Here is a 16558-nt window from a genome sequence, read left to right as displayed (position 1 = left end):
TGGGTAATTTAATAATCCTGCTTCCTGGAATACCCCACTAGTATACTAAACTCAGCAACAACAAAAAAACGTCCCTTTTCAGGACGCTGTCTTTCAAAGATAATTCGTAAAAATCCAAATAACTTCACAGATCTTCATTGTAAAGGGTTAAAACACTGTTTCCCATGCTTGTTCAATGAACCATAAACAACTAATGAACATGCACCTGTGGAACGGTCATTTAGACACTAACAGCTTACAGACGGTAGGCAATTATGGTCACAGTTATGAAAACTTAGGACACTAAAGAGGCCTTTCTACTGACTCTGAAAAACACCAAAAGAAAGTTGCCCAGGGTCCCTAATCATCTGCGTGAACGTGCCTTAGGCATGCTGCAAGGAGGCATGAGAACTGCAGATGTGGCCAGGGCAATAAATTGCAATGTCCGTACTGTGAGACGCTTAAGACAGCGCTACAGGGAGACAGGACGGACAGCTGATCGTCCTCGCAGTGGCAGACCATGTGTAACAACACCTGCACAGAATCGGTACATCCGAACATCACACCTGCGGGACAGGTACAGGTTGGCAACAACAATTGCCCGAGTTACACCAGGAATGCACAATCCCTCCATCAGCGCTCATACTGTCCGCAATAGGCTGAGAGAGGCTGGACTGAGGGTTTGTAAGCCTGTTCTCACCAGACATCACCGGCAACAACGTCGCCTATGGGCACAAACCCACCGTCGCTGGACCAGACAGGTCCATGGCAAAAAGTGCCCTTCACTGAAGATTCGCGGTTTTGTCTCACCAGGGATGATGTTCAGATTTGTGTTTATCGTCGAAGGAATGAGCGTTACACCGAGGCCTGTACTCTTGAGCGGGATTGATTTGGAGGTGGAGGGTCCGTCATGGTCTGCGGTGGTATTTCACAGCATCATCGGACTGAGCTTGTTGTCATTGCAGGCAATCTCAATGCTGTGCTTTACAGGGAAGGCATCCTCCTCCCTCATGTGGTACCCTTCCTGTAGGCTCATCCTGACATGACCATACTGCTCGTTCTGTGCGTGATTTGGCCAGCGAAGAGCCCGGATCTCAATCCCATTGAGCACGTCTGGGACCTGTTGGATCGGCGGGTGAGGGCTAGGGCCATTCCCCCCAGAAATGTCTGGGAATTTGCAGGTGCCTTGGCGGAAGAGTGGGGTAACATCTCGCAGCAAGAACTGGCAAATCTGGTGCAGTCCATGAGGAGGAGATGCACTGCAGTACTTATTGCAGCTGGTGGCCACTGCAGATACTGACTGTTACTTCTGATTTTGACCCCCCCCCCCCTTTGTTCAGGGACACATTATTAAATTTCTGTTAGTCACATGTCTGTGGAGCTTGTTCAGTTTATGTCTCAGTTGTTGAATCTTGTTATGTTCATACAAATATTTACACATGTTAAGTTTGATGAAAATAAACACAGTTGACAGTGAGAACATTTCTTTTTTTGCTGAGTTTATTATTCTATGGTGTGAACTCCAATCAAATACTAGGAAGGCCCAGTAGAGGGCATATGTGGGCTGTCACAGTGCATTCTCAGTGCTGTGATTTTCACATCTTCAAAACAAATGTTCAGAATTTTGCCAGTATGTGTGTGTGATCATGTACAGAACATTGGGCAAATTTGTTTTGCATTGCACAGTGCCCCGGGTAGGTGGCGTTTGTACATTTTAGACCAATCCATTGGTCCTTAACCGAAATCTCCAACCACCTGGGGCACCGGGCTATGCAAAACACATTTGCCCAATGATGGAAATGTTACTAGTGACCAAAACAAGTGCATATCCACCACAGCCACTACTGCTGGATGTGGGGCATGTGGTCTACATGTGCCTCTCCTCAGGTTACAGGTTTTTCAATGGAACTACAATACAAGCTCACAACTCATTGGCTCACTTTAATTTGACCTAATTTTTTTCTTCACATTTTACAAAGTTTCTCTAATACCTAGCTATTTATTTACATGGTAGTTCATTAAATAGGATATGTTGGTCATCAGTTAAACAAGCACAGTGTTAATGTGCAGACTGTCTTTGGATTACTGAGGATCTTGTATTGTGATGATATTGATAAACGAACAACAATTCAACATAGAAATTAAAAATATGACACTGAATATGAACCAAAGTACCTCCATTTCAAGTTTATTCTACATAATTTAACACAAACATGATACAATACAATCAAGCAGTTATCTTCACGAAGGCACATAATCAACATACAGTATTAGTTTCATTACAAATATTTTCTAACGTCCCCAAAACACAGATTTCAGTTATAGTGCAACAGCCAAGCAACTTAATAATCAAGTATGTATAATTGACTACTACCTTCTCAGACTTCACCATCATTCCCTCCACCATTGAAGTGCACGTATGAGTAATTTGTTTACACTTTGTTTATACTTCATTTGCTTATACTTATTTGTTGATTGAAAAATCTGTTTTGTTACATATAATTTTGTGGTTTTCATATACATATTTTTGTTGTTGTTGTGGTTTTCATATAAATCCTCTGGTTTCCAACGTCACCTGCACACCTTTTTACCTTGTTTCCAACTTCACCTGCACTGTATGTCTTTCACTTGTTTTTTGTGTGAATAAATAAACTAAACTGTATATGCTTATCATTGAACAGGTGTCAGTATCCTCACAGATGAATCATCATAATAAAACCCAAACGCAGGATGGAGGGGCTGTGTGAATGTGGTCAGAACTCTGTGGAGGAGGGTCATTGTGTCAGAGACACTAAAAGGACAGAGTTCCTGCCCTGTGGTCCAGGTACACTCCTACTCTGGAGCGGCAGGGGACAGGGATATCCGTCATGTTTTGATTGTGCCAGAAAGTGCGGATGGGTGGGTTGCAGTTCAAACACCAGAACTGATAATTCCATTGAAAATCACTCTCATATTCCTCTCCATCCCTGCTGATGCTTCTGTATGAGACAGCTACTTTAACTCTCTCCCTGCTCCACTCTACTTCCCAGTAGCAGGCTCCAGACAGACCCTCTCTACACAACACCGGTCAATGTCGGTAAATCTGTCTGGATGGTAGGATAGGACTGAGACTCTTTTCTACATATCCCCTTTCTGTTCCCCTCAGACAGCCAGAGGTACTCATTGGCTGGGTCTGGATCCAAAGTGAGTTGTCAGGAATCTGAGAATAACATATAAAAATGTTTTTAAAAAGCAGTTAGGTGTTTGTGTTTCTGTGATTGCTAGTAAATGGTCATGAGTATGCATACTTGTGGGGTATATACTGTACTGTATGTATATTTCATAGTAGAATTGGAAAAAAATTGCTTACATTTCAAGAACTCTCTGGTCTTGGGATCAGGAAGTGGAACAATGTAAACCTTTTTCACTAATGAAGAAAAATTGTCATTGGTCCACATTCGGTCATTGGTCCACAATTATCACTTGGTAACAACATGTATTTGTTACTGTACTAGAGAACATGATGTATACTCTTGTAAAAATATTCAATTTCCCAGATATATTTCTGTCAATATGTGTTTATCATTACCTGCTCCAGATATCTTCACCATGTTTTTTTTCATCAAGTTTTGTAGTGGCTTTTTCAGGTCAGAGACACATTTCTTCACACAATCATAAGATTTGTGTGAGTTGACAGAGATGCTGGGTAAGGCGTCAGATCCAGGAAGGACACAGAGAGACTGGAAACTCTACTGAGAGAAAAAAAATGAAAGAAAAAGACTGAGAAGCAAAGGCATTTACAATCAGCCAGAAGAGTGTTTTTCTTCAGAACAGCCCTGGGAATGAAGCTTTCCTTACACGGGGATAGCTGTTGACAGCCTTCGGATCATCCTGATCCCAGCAGCCCTGAATACAGGTGGGTATAATTTGTGGAGCGTTCCGACAGGAATCAGAAACAAACACATACAAAGTAACATTATAAATTCTCCTAACGTTAGCGAAATAGCTGCCGAATAGGCATCAACTCACCATGTAACGTATTCTTAATGTTTGTCAATAGGCTACCAGAGTGACAGACATTTTTCAGCATAAACATGGTGAGTGAAAAACGTAATTAATTAGCCCACTCCCTACCCGGGATCATATTGTGCCGCTCTACAACTTTGTATGCGTTATTTGTTGGCAACCTTGTTATTTACGAAGTGTTTGGAACAGATTCCTGTTGAAATGTTCAACAAATTATACCCACCCAACAGCTGAACTGATCCCGATATTTTAAAAAAGACCTACCTAAACCGTGTAGTTATTTAGTGCACCACCGATGAAAACCTGTTTCTAACAAGTATCCAGTTTTAATAAGGAATAAAAAACACTTCACTAATGGACAGTGTGTGTAGTAGAGTAACAAAGACCATATACGTTTCCTTCTTTTCCTGTGGCTTCCTGGTTCTGTCCGTGATGTTAGGTACCAGGTCTGCCCAGAAGAGGGTGGAAGTGGTCTGTCACTGGACTGAGAATAGAGATGCTGAAATCTCTCAACAAATTATTGTCTCACTTTTGTTAGACTCATAGTAGGATACTTCATACTAACCTACTAAAAATGTAGAACTAAGAACAGATATAGCCCTTAGTTCACTCCAGACCTGACTGCCCTCGACCAGCACAAAAAATCCTGTGGCGGACTGCAATAGCATCGAATAGTCCCTGCGATATGCAACTGTTCAGGGAAGCAAAGGCTGGCTTTTTCAAACTGAAATTTGCATCCTGTAGCTCTAACTCCAAAAAGTTTTGGGACACTGTAAAGTCCATGGAGAACAAGAGCACCTCCTCCCAGCTGCCCACTGCACTGAGGCTAGGTAACACTGTCACCACCGATAAATCCACTATAATCGAGAATTTCAAAAAGCATTTCTCACGGCTGGCCATGCTTTCTTCTGAGCTACCTGTCACGTCCTGACCAGCAGAGGGAGCAATTGTATTAGTTTTGGTCAGGACGTGACAGGGGTTTTGTGTGTTAAGTGTTGTGTTGGTGATTGGACTCCCAATTGAAGGCAGGTGTGTTGAGTTGCCTTTGATTGGGAGTCCTATATAGTAGTGTGTGTTTTTCTTTGGGGTTGTGGGTAGTTGTTCTTGCATTGCGTTTTGTGTGCCTGCAAGACTCTTCCTGTCGTGTGTATTGTTTTTGTCCGGTGGATGCTTTACTCCTTTTTTTTATTAAAATATGAGTATCCACATTCCCGCTGCGCCTTGGTCTTCTCTCCAGTACGACAGCTGTGACAGAACTACCCACCACAAAAGGACCAAGCAGCGGAAGAGGAAGGAGCATCGGGTGGATGAATGGACATGGGAGGACATCCTGGATGGCAAGGGATCCTACACCTGGGAAGAGATCCTGGCCGGAAAGATTTGCCTCCCATGGGAACAGGTGTAGGCACTGAGAAGAGCGGAGGCAGCAGGAAAAGGGAGCGAACGTTATGCTGGAACACGGCTGGCGAGGAAGCCGGAGAGGCACCCCCAATAATTTTTTTTGGGGGGGCACACAGATAGTTTGGCCAGGCCAAGGAAGAGCCGTAAGCCAGCTACCCGTGATTACAGGGAGGTGCGTATGAGGTGCAGGGCGCCGTGTTTCGCTGAGGTGCGCACTGTCTCGCCTATACGCACGCACAGCCCAGTCCGCCCTGTACCAGCGCCCCGCAGGTGCCAGGGTGAAGTAAGCATCGAGCCTGAAGGGGTGATGCCAACCCTGCGCTCAAGACCGCCAGTGCGCCTCTACGGTTCGGTGTTTCCCGCTATACGCACTAGCATGGAGGTGCGTGTCTCCAGGCTGGCACGTCCAGTACCAGCCCCACGCATCAGGCGTGTAGTGCGTCAGCCCAGCCTCGCCAGTCAAGAGTCGCCAGAGCTGCCCGCCAGTCAAGAGTCGCCAGAGCTGCCCGCCAGTCAAGAGTCGCCAGAGCTGCCCGCCAGTCAAGAGTCGCCAGAGCTGCCCGCCAGTCAAGAGTCGCCAGAGCTGCCCGCCAGTCAAGAGTCGCCAGAGCTGCCCGCCAGTCAAGAGTCGCCAGAGCTGCCCGCCAGTCATGAGTCGCCAGAGCTGCCCGCCAGTCAGGAGTCGCCAGAGCTGCCCGCCAGTCAGGAGTCGCCAGAGCTGCCCGACTGCCCTCCGGCCCAGCCCGACTGCCCTCCGGCCCAGCCCGAGCGGCCCTCCGGCCCAGCCCGAGCGGCCCGCCTGCCCTCCACGGCCCAGCCCGAGCGGCCCGCCTGCCCTCCGGCCCAGCCCGGCGGCCCGCCTGCCCTCCGGCCCAGCCCGAGCGGTCCGTCTGCCAGGGTCAGCCCGAGTGGCCCGTCTGCCCGGGCGCAGCTATCGGGCGCCACCGAAGTGGGCGACGCCGAAGGTGGAGCGAGGTCCACGTCCCGCACCGGAGCCACCTCCAGGATAGGTGGGTTGGGGAGGGAGGGGGTCTGCACCTTGAGGGGGGGGTACTGTCACGTCCCGACCAGCAGAGCGAGCAATTGTATTAGTTTTGGTCAGGACGTGACAGGGGTTTTGTGTGTTAAGTGTTGAGTTGGTGATTGGACTCCCAATTGAAGGCAGGTGTGTTGAGTTTCCTTTTGATTGGGAGTTCTATATAGTAGTGTGTGTTTTTCTTTGGGGTTGTGGGTAGTTGTTCTTGCATTGCGTTTTGTGTGCCTGCAAGACTGTTCCTGTCGTGTGTATTGTTTTTGTCCGGTGGATGCTTTACTCCTTTTTTTGAATAAAAATATATGAGTATCCACATTCCCGCTGCGCCTTGGTCTTCTCTCCAGTACGACAGCTGTGACACTACCCCAACAGTTCCGCACCCCCCGCAGCTACTCGCCCAAGCCTCCCCAGCTTCTCCTTCACCCAAATCCAGATAGCAGATGTTCTGAAAGATGTGCAAAACTTGGACCCGTACAAATCAGCTGGGCTAGACAATCTGGACCCTCTCTTTCTAAAATTATCTGCCGCCATTATTGCAATCCCTATTACCAGTCTGTTCAACCTCTCTTTCGTATCGTCTGAGATCCCTAAAGAATGGAAAGCTGCATTGGTCATCCCCCTCTTCAAAGGGGGTGACACTCTAGACCCAAACTGTTATAGACCTATATCCATTCTGCCCTGCCTTTCTAAAGTCTTCGAAAGCCAAGTTAATAAACAGATCACTGACAATTTCGAATCCTACCGTACCTTCTCTGCTGTGCAATCCTGTTTCCGAGCTGGTCACGGGTGCACCTCAGCCACGCTCAAGGTACTAAACAATATCATAACCGCCATCGATAAAAGATTGTACTGTGCAGCCGTCTTCATCGACCTGGCCAAGGCTTTCAACTCTGTCAATCACTGCATTCTTATCGGCAGACTCAACAGCCTTGGTTTCTCAAATGACTGCCTCGCCTGGTTCACCAACTCCTTCTCAGACAGAGTTCAGTGTGTCAAATCGGAGGGCCTGTTCTCCGGACCTCTGGCAGTCTCTATGGGGGTACCACAGGGTTCAATTCTCGGGCCGACTCTTTTCTCTGTATATATCAACGATGTCGCTTCTTGCTGCTGGTGATTCTCTGATCGACCTCTACGCAGATGACACCATTCTGTATACATCTGGCCCTTCTTTGGACTCTGTGTTAACAAACCTCCAAACGAGCTTCAATGCCATACAACACTCCTTCCGTGGCCTCCAACTGCTCTTAAACGCTAGTAAAACTAAATGCATGCTTTTCAACCGTTCAGACTGCCCGCACCCGCCCGCCCGACCAGTATCACTACTCTGGACGGTTCTGACTTAGAATATGTGGACATCTACAAATACCTAGGTGTCTGGCTAGACTGTAAACTCTCCTTCCAGAATCATATTAAACATCTCCAATCCAAAATTAAATCTAGAATTGGCTTTCTATTCCGCAACAAAGCCGCCTTAACTCACGCCGCCAAACATACCCTCGTATGTCATTTACAAAATAGCCTCCAACACTCTACTCAGCAAACTGGATGCAGGCTATCACAGTGCCATCCATTTTGTCACCAAAGCCCATATACCACCCACCACTGTGACCTGTATGCTCTAATGGGCTGGCCATCGCTACATATTCATCGCCAGACCCACTCGCCCAGATCATCTATAAGTCTTTGCTAGGTAAAGCCAACACCTCCTTTGGCTGCCTTTCCTTCCAGTTCTCTGCTGCCAATGACTGGAACGAATTGCAAAAATCGCTGAAGCTGGAGACTTATATTTCCCTCACTAACTTTAAACATCAGCTATCCGAGCAGCTAACTGATCGCTGCAGCTGTACATAGCCCATCTGTGAATAGCCCATCCAATCTACCTACCTCATCCCCATTTTGCTTTTATTTACTTTTTCTGCTCTTTTGCACACCAGTATTTCTACTAGCACATCATCATCTGCACATCTATCACTCCAGTGTTAATTTGCTAAATTATAATTACTTGCTACTATGGCCTATTTATTGCCTTACCTCCTCACGCCATTTGCACACACTGTATATAGACGTAATTTATTTTCTAATGTGTTATTGACTGTACGCTTGTTTATTCCATGTGTAACTCTGTGTTGTTGTTTGTGTCGCACTGCTTTGCTTTATCTTGGCCAGGTCGCAGTTGTAAATGAGAACTTGTTCTCAACTAGCCTACCTGGTTAAATAAAGGTGAAATAAAAATAAATAAAACATACATGACATGATTACAATTAAGACACGACAATATGAAATGGTAGAATAATGTTTTTTTGCAGCTAAGGTGACTGTGGCCAGATTATGGTAGCCTACCCTATTTACAGTCTAAACACATTGTCCTATGGTTGGCATTAAGTACGTTGTACAGGAGCTGAACTTATCCTTTGCTGTACATATTGTCGGTGTAGAGAGGATGATTGATGTGGGGGATTTTCAGTGAAGACACAGGAAGGTGGTCAAGTCCACTTCCTTGTAAAGGAATCTCATTTCCAAAACAGCACGTCCAAAGTACAAAAAGAATGGCCCCACTTTACAATATGTCCATAATACTTATCTATTTACATAGTAGTTACATAGGCAAGTACAGTGTAATCAGGCACATATTTTTTTACACAGTACTTGTTAATTACCACTAAATAGGTGTCAGTATCCTTATAGATGAATCAACCCCAAACCCAGGATAGAGGGGCAGAGTAAATGTGGTCTGAACTCTGAGGAGGAGGGTCATTGTGTCAGAGACACTGTAAAAGACAGAGTTTCTGCCCTGTGGTCCAGGTACACTCCACCCTGGAGCAACGGATGGCAGGTATATCAGTCTCTATACTATTGTGGTAGAAACAGAATCTGAATGCAGATCAGTACAACCTCCAGGACAGATCATTACCTCCAAACCAGCACTCTTTCCCACTTCCTCGCCTGCGGATCCCTTAATATGAGTCAGCTACATCAACATCAACATCAACATCCACCCCACTCCTTTTACCTCCCATTAGCAGGCTCCCCGACAGACCCTCTCCTAACAACACCTATTTCCAGTGGCTAAATCTATGTTGATGGCAAGGATAAGGCTGGAGCTTATCACTCCTGGTCACCTTTCTGTTCCTCTGAGACAGACACAGGAGTTGGTTTTCTGTGCTGGGATCCAATGTCAGCTGGCAGCAGTCTAGGAAGAGGATAAAATAAAGCGTGTCAAAAAGGGCCATATGTTGGCCAATCACCTCCCGGCTCCCTTTCCTTGTGAGTCAGGTGAGTTTCCAAAAGAGAGTGGGAAATAATGGGCATAGCAGAGATGGCCTAGTCAAGTTGATGAGTGATGTGTGTGTCCATTCAACCATGAGTAGTGTTTGTATAATGTTTGCTATGCTTTTATGCCTCTGTTTGGTGTTGACCTTTACACACGCCTCTACAGATGTAGGATCTTAATTTGAGCCAGTTTGCTAGAACAGGAAACAACAGGAAATGTGAATTATTATGTGGATTATATTTAATGGACATTTTTCGTAGGGGTTGATACATTTTTCATTAAGACAAATCAATTCTGACATTTGAAAGTGGAAATTACAAACTTTAGAAGCCTTTTTAAACTTGAAATACACTACAAGTTTGCATTTCCTGCAGTGCACTAAGATTCTCAGCAACAAAAAAGTGATCAAATTAAGGACAATATGTCCTGGTGTTGTCTGACACTAGTGTTGACTTAGGGGTTTGTTTAGTATTGTTTGTATTGCCAGCATGATACATGTAGCTTCGGGACCACATCTATGGAGACTGTTGGGACATGTCATCCCAATGTCCCAACAGACTCCCATAGTTGCGGTCCCGAAGCTAGATAATATGCTAACATCCCACTGGGCACAGACGTAATTTTAACGTCTAGTTTTGATTTACATTTGGTTGAGATGTCAACTAATGTAAATTCAACAAAACATTTCACCATGTCATTGGATTTAGGTTAAAAGTTAGGTGAAAAATACTAAATTCCCTTATGTTGATGACTTTTGCAAATCCAATCACTTTTCCACATTGATTCAATGTCATCACATTGATTTATTTTGTTGAAAGGACGTGTAAACAACATTGATTCAACCAGTTTTTGCGCAGTGGGATGTGCATGCACATTTTTTACCAAACTTATGGTGTTTTTTTTACCTAAGATTTTTAGTTTGACTTAGCATAGGCACAGGCAAGTTTTGCATTCTGTATTATTTTTTTCTTTTCTTGACATGGTCAAATAACTAAAGCATAGATAGGTACTTTTTTTCTAATTTGGCACACAGAAACTAGAGGCCATGAGGAACTTTGTCAACAATAATGGCTCCAATTGGCCAATAGGTGCCACTTTTATAAGCAGTCCCACATAAACCCTCATATTTGCTGCCTAATTTGACATAGAGACTTGAAACTTTGTATGTACTGTAGGTGTCTTTCCTAATGCTGAACAAATGTGCATCAAGCATCCATAAGGTCTGTCAGGCTAGATTTTCCACCATCATGGACATTTTTACTTTGAAAAACATATTCTCATGAACCATAACAAATCAAATCAAATGTAATTTGTCACATTCGTCGAATACAACAATCCTGACGGGTTGCATCACCACCTGGTATGGCAACTGGTTGGCCTCCAACTGCAAGGCACTACAGAGGGTAGTGCGTACGGCCCAGTACATCACTGGGGCCAAGCTTCCTGCCATCCAGGACCTCTATACCAGGCGGCGTCAGAGGAAGGCCCTAAAAATTGTCAAAGACTCCAGCTAACCTAATCATAGACTATTCTCTTTGCTACCTCACAGCAAGTGGTCTTGGTCCAAAAGGCTTCTAAACATCTTCTACCCCAAGCCATAAGACTCCTGATCAGCTAATCAAATGGCTACCCAGACTATTTGCAATGCCCCCCCGACCCCCTTTACGCCGCTGATACTCTCTGTTATTATCTATGCATAGTCACTTTAATAACTCTACCTACATGTAGATATTACCTCAATTACCTCGACTAACCGGTGCCTGCGCACATTGACTCTGTACCGGTACCCCCTGTATATAGCCTCGCTATTGTTATTTTACTGCTGCTCTTTAATTATTTGTTACTTTTATTTGTTACTTTTATTTCTTATTTTTGCTATTTTTTTTCGAAACTGCATTGTTGGTTAAGGGCTTGTAAGTAAGCATTTCACTGTAAGGTTTACACCTGTTATATTCGGCGCATGAGACAAATTCAATTTGATTTGATTTGATTCCGGTCTGTGTTAGAAAAACATTCCTGTAACTTAGTATCTGCTTCATCTAGTTTTTGCTTGTAAGCAGGAATCAGGAGGATAGAATTATGGTCAGATTTGCCAAATGGAGGGAGAGCTTTGTACGCGTCTCTGTGTGTAGAGTAAAGGTGGTCAAGAGTTTTCTTCCTTCTGATTGCACATTTAACATGCTGGTAGAAATTAGGTCAAATGGATTTAAGTTTCTCTGCATTAAAGTCCCCGGCCACTAGGAGCGCCGCCTCTGGATGAGCGTTTTCCTGTTTGCTTATGGCGGAATACAGCTCATTGAGTGCGGTCTTAGTGCCAGCATCGGTTTGTGGTGGTAAATAGACAGCTACGAAGAATATATATGAAAACTCTCTTGGTAAATAGTGTGGTCTACAGTTTATCACGAGATACTCTACCTCAGGTTAGCAAAACCTCAAAACTTCCTTAGATTTCGTGCACCAGCTGTTGTTTACAAATATACATAGACCGACACCCATTGTCTTAATAGAGGTGCCTGTTCTATCCTGCCGAAAAAGCGTAAAACCCATCTTACTGTATGTTATTCATGTCATCGTTCAGCCACAACTCAGTGAAACATAAGATATTACAGTTTTTAATGCCCCGTTGGTAGGATATACGTGCTCGTAGCTCGTCTATTATTATTATCCATTTTATTATTGGCTAATACGACCGATGGTAAAGGCAGTTTACCCACTCGTCGTTAGATCCTTACAAGGCACCCAGACCTACAAATAACGCAAAAAACACAAACAATAGCAATTAGTTAGGGGACCATAAAACGGCAGCCATCTCCTCCAGAGCCATTATTATATCATACCATAACACCTTTAATTTAGTTTGAGAAAAGTCAAGCGATTGGTTAAGAGATGGCTGAGTTATCGATAAATCAGGAAATCAGTGGCCTATCAACTTGTCATCGCTATCATGGATGTCCCTAAAATGAACTACACTGAATTTAGTATTGATTTCTCAAAAAACAAGGCAACTATTAACAACTTATTCTTTGCATATGTAACACTAATGCTCAAAATCATCTTCCCGTCATGAACCATACGTCAGATTCACTCCAGATGTTGTATTTAGACTCATGATTGTACATAAAGGAAGATAGTTCCAATTTGATAGAGTGCTTGCTTTGTTAACCAACTGATCTTGAGTCCTTTTTGTCATCGTGTGAAACCTGTTCATTGCTGCTCGCAGCTATATTATTTAATGAGTTTCTGCATTGGGTTAGCTTCTGAATGTGGTCCATCCATTATGTTTTCTTCCAGATATTATCAGCAGGCAGACCTATACATTTGCCTTTACTGGCCTCTATAGGCCTATAGCCTTTACATATCCACAGTTGTAACGTTATACCTTTTGCAATTAGCATGTGTAGCCTGCATTTATCTGGGTTTATATTTCTCTGCTATTGTTTACTTTTTCATGTGCATGTTTATAATACAGATTTTTCACTGATCGTATGGAATGCGTTGGTTGGTTGGTAGTGACAAAAAAATCCTACAACTGCCTGGTTCCTATTGAACCCTCTGTGGATCGTTAACATTTAGCATTTAGCGGGTGGTTCAGAAGCTGACCACTCAGAACGGTTCCAGCTAGCTTTTTTTTTTTTACAGTCAGTGAACATGAAGTATGTGTGTGCATGCATGTTTGCACTTTACTCACATTCTCTCTGGTCTTTTGCTCAGAAGGGCGACCAGTTGGATCTTTAGCCACAGACACCCATCATCAGTAGGCTACACAACAACTTTAAGGAGGGGAACATCACTGAGTGATGGTAATTTAGCCATCAAATAGCACAAATGATTTAATCTCCAGAAAAAACTAATTTACAAAAATAACACTTAAGAGCTTTCTACTGACCTTTCCCAGATATCCTGTCCATTTCTTCCTTGCAGATGTCTTGCAGTCACTCTTTCAGTTCAGAGCCAAATTTCCTTGCATGCTTAAATGAGACAATACATTTTTTTATTGAACCTTTATTTAACTAGGCAAGTCAGTTAATTTTTTCATTTTTATTTACAATGACGGCCTACCCCGGTCAACGCTGGGCCAATTGTGCGCCGCCCTATGGGACTCCCAATCACAGCCAGTTGTGATCCAGCCTGGATTTCAACCAGGAACTGTAGTGATGCCTTTTGCACTGAGATGCAGTGCCTTAGACCGCTGAACCACTCGGGAGCTCAATGATAGTGGGTATAGTCTCAGATATAGGAGGGTCACAGAGGGACTGGAAACTCTATGATATTGACAAAGACAAAGGTTGTTTTTTAAATACATTTCACTGGGATAGAAGTCTAGAGATAGTCACTGGAAAGTCATTTGTGAGGGACATCTAGGATAGAGAAGTCACCTGGAGGAAATGGATGTGATCTGTGTGTGAAAGCTGCTCCAGCTCAGCATCTCTCCTCCTTAGCTCAGCCACCTCCTGCTCCAGTTGCTTCAGTCACATTTTAGCCTGTCTCACATCAACCTTCTCCTGGGCTTTGATCAGCTCCTTCACCTCGGAGCGCCTTCCATCATTGGAGCGGATCAGCTCAGTAAAGGTCCTCTCATTGTCTTCCAATTACGCCTGTGCAGAGCATTTTTACGACACAGAGAGGATGGGGTCGATTTCAACCACCCTATTCACTCAGCTCTCGCCAGGACCCCAGACAGCCTGGCTGTAATTTCACTATATATGGACCTAACATTCACCTTCAGAGAGACCACAGACTGTCTCAGCTTCTGCATCTCCTCTCTATCCTGGATTTTAAGCTCAGATTTCTGCTGATTCTCCTCCAACTGCTTCTGCAAATAAATGTATCATACCCATAGGATGATTAAATTGCTATTAGGCAGGCTGCGGAGCATCTGACAAGGTAGTATCTGAATGTTGTCACTGTTTCATCTTGCTCAATCTTCTCCCGTTGCCTTGCCATTGGAGTTTCTTCTTTATGTGAGAAATATGGCTTTTCTGTACAATTGGTGATATTACTGGACAGACAGAAAACACTCCATTCTCAGCTCAAATGGGTTGGGCTTTACTCTGATTGTATGACCTCTTTTCAAATTGAACCTATCATTCTCTGTTTTATATGTTAACCTCATAATAATAATGTAAATGTAATCTTAACCAGATGGAACATGAGGTAGCAAAGAGTTAGCAACAGGTTACGTAAACAAAACGTTTACATGTGAGGCTCTCTACTCTTCGTATTACACTATCCTCAGTCACTGGTCTCGATGCCAGAGTAAAAGAGATGAACAAATGTTTATATGTAGATGTGTGATATTTAACTGTTCCAATCCTTACCGGTTTCTCAGTCCTTTCAGCTACAACTGATGCCTATATGTTCATCCAACACACACAGCAGACAGATACACTGTTGATCGGTACAGCAGTAAACCTCCAGCAATTTATTGTGATGAGAGCAGATCTTCTGTAGTTGTCCAGTGGCTTCATGTTTTTTCCCGGGTTGAGGTCATTATGAAGTTTCTGGTTAGACTCACAGTACGAGGCCGGACACACCAGACAGGACTTGACAGCTATGAGTTTTCTCCCAGTGCAGATGTCACCCCACACCTAAAGGTCCATCTTATCAGAGATTAGGAGGAGCAGGTTGGAGTCCTGTCTTCAGTTTCTCCACTAATTCAGTAGAGGATTTTTCCTCAGAACAAGTCTTGGGGTGATGGTCTGTCTGCACAGGGGACAGCTGTAGAGACCTTTCAGATCATCCTGATCCCAGCAGTCCTTAATACAGCCCATACAGTAACTGTGTCCACAGGAAATAGTCCCTGGATCCTTCAGTAGGTCCAGACAGATTGAACAGGTAATCAAATCCTTATCTTCTAAAGTTGCTTCTGCCATGGTGATACACAGACTAACAGACTGAGCAGCAGAGTCGCAGAAATACGTTTAGTTTCCCTGTTTGTTCTGAGCAATAGGAGTGGCTTCCACTGAACTTGAAACTTGGCTTTCTGCCTGGTTCGGTGTGAACTGAGATATCAGACAGTGTCTGGCTAGCAGAAGGCACATGTGGTCCATCACAACCAGAGAAAACCGGTTTATTGATACTGAAACATTTCAAGTTTTATGAGTCGTATGTACGGGATACACATGAAATGCTTACTTGCAGGTTCCTTCTCAACAATGCAACAACAATTAGAAATAAAAAGGATAAGAATACGAACAAAGTAAATGGCTCAGTAGAATAGAATAAACATTTTAAGGAAGGCACAATTTATAGATACACAATTTACAATATTTACATGTGTTTTAGGGAAGGGGGATGGGGGCAAGGGTTTAAATTGTGCAATATTTATCAATCATAATAAGAGTCTGTTAGCAGCAGTTGTAATGTGTGTGTAGCATGAATGTATGTGTGTGTAGCATGAATGCATGTGTGTGTGTGTGTGTGTGTGTGTGTATGTCTGTGTGGGTGTGTGAGTGAGTGAATGTGTGCTAAGGTGCGGAGAATCAGAACAGGTGGTCAGTCCAGTTCAAGTGTTCAGCAATTTGATGGCTTGTAGATAGAAACTATCTCTGAGCCTGTTGGTATCAGACCTCATACTCAGATACCGTCTACCTGATGGTGAGAGACTGAACAGCTCGGGGCTGGGGTGTGTCTTCACCTACCTGCTGGAGGGCCTTGCGTCCATGGACAGAGCAATTCCACTACCAGGCCGTAATGCAACCAGTCAGGACACTTCGATGGCGTAGCGGTAGTATTTGAGCGGACCCGGGGTGGCATGCTGAATTTCTTCAACTGCCATAGGATGTAGAGACGCTATTGCACCCTCTTGACAAGAGTGGTGGTGTTATTGGTTCATGTCAAGTCTTCGGTGTCCACCGAGGAACTTAAAA

General features: G+C 44.1%; 1 pseudogene; it reads right to left on the bottom strand.

Moving 5' to 3' along the window:
* Window positions 1-2151: 2151 nt before the first annotated feature.
* The window catches only part of LOC106561341 (E3 ubiquitin/ISG15 ligase TRIM25-like), a 552627-nt pseudogene continuing 538220 nt past the window's right edge, over window positions 2152-16558 (bottom strand).

The sequence above is a fragment of the Salmo salar genome, chromosome ssa17 (genome assembly GCF_905237065.1).
Source record: "Salmo salar chromosome ssa17, Ssal_v3.1, whole genome shotgun sequence".
Classification (NCBI taxonomy): Eukaryota; Metazoa; Chordata; class Actinopteri; order Salmoniformes; family Salmonidae; genus Salmo; species Salmo salar.
Note: the sequence above shows the minus strand (reverse complement) of the source record. Positions and strands in the feature narration are given on the sequence as shown.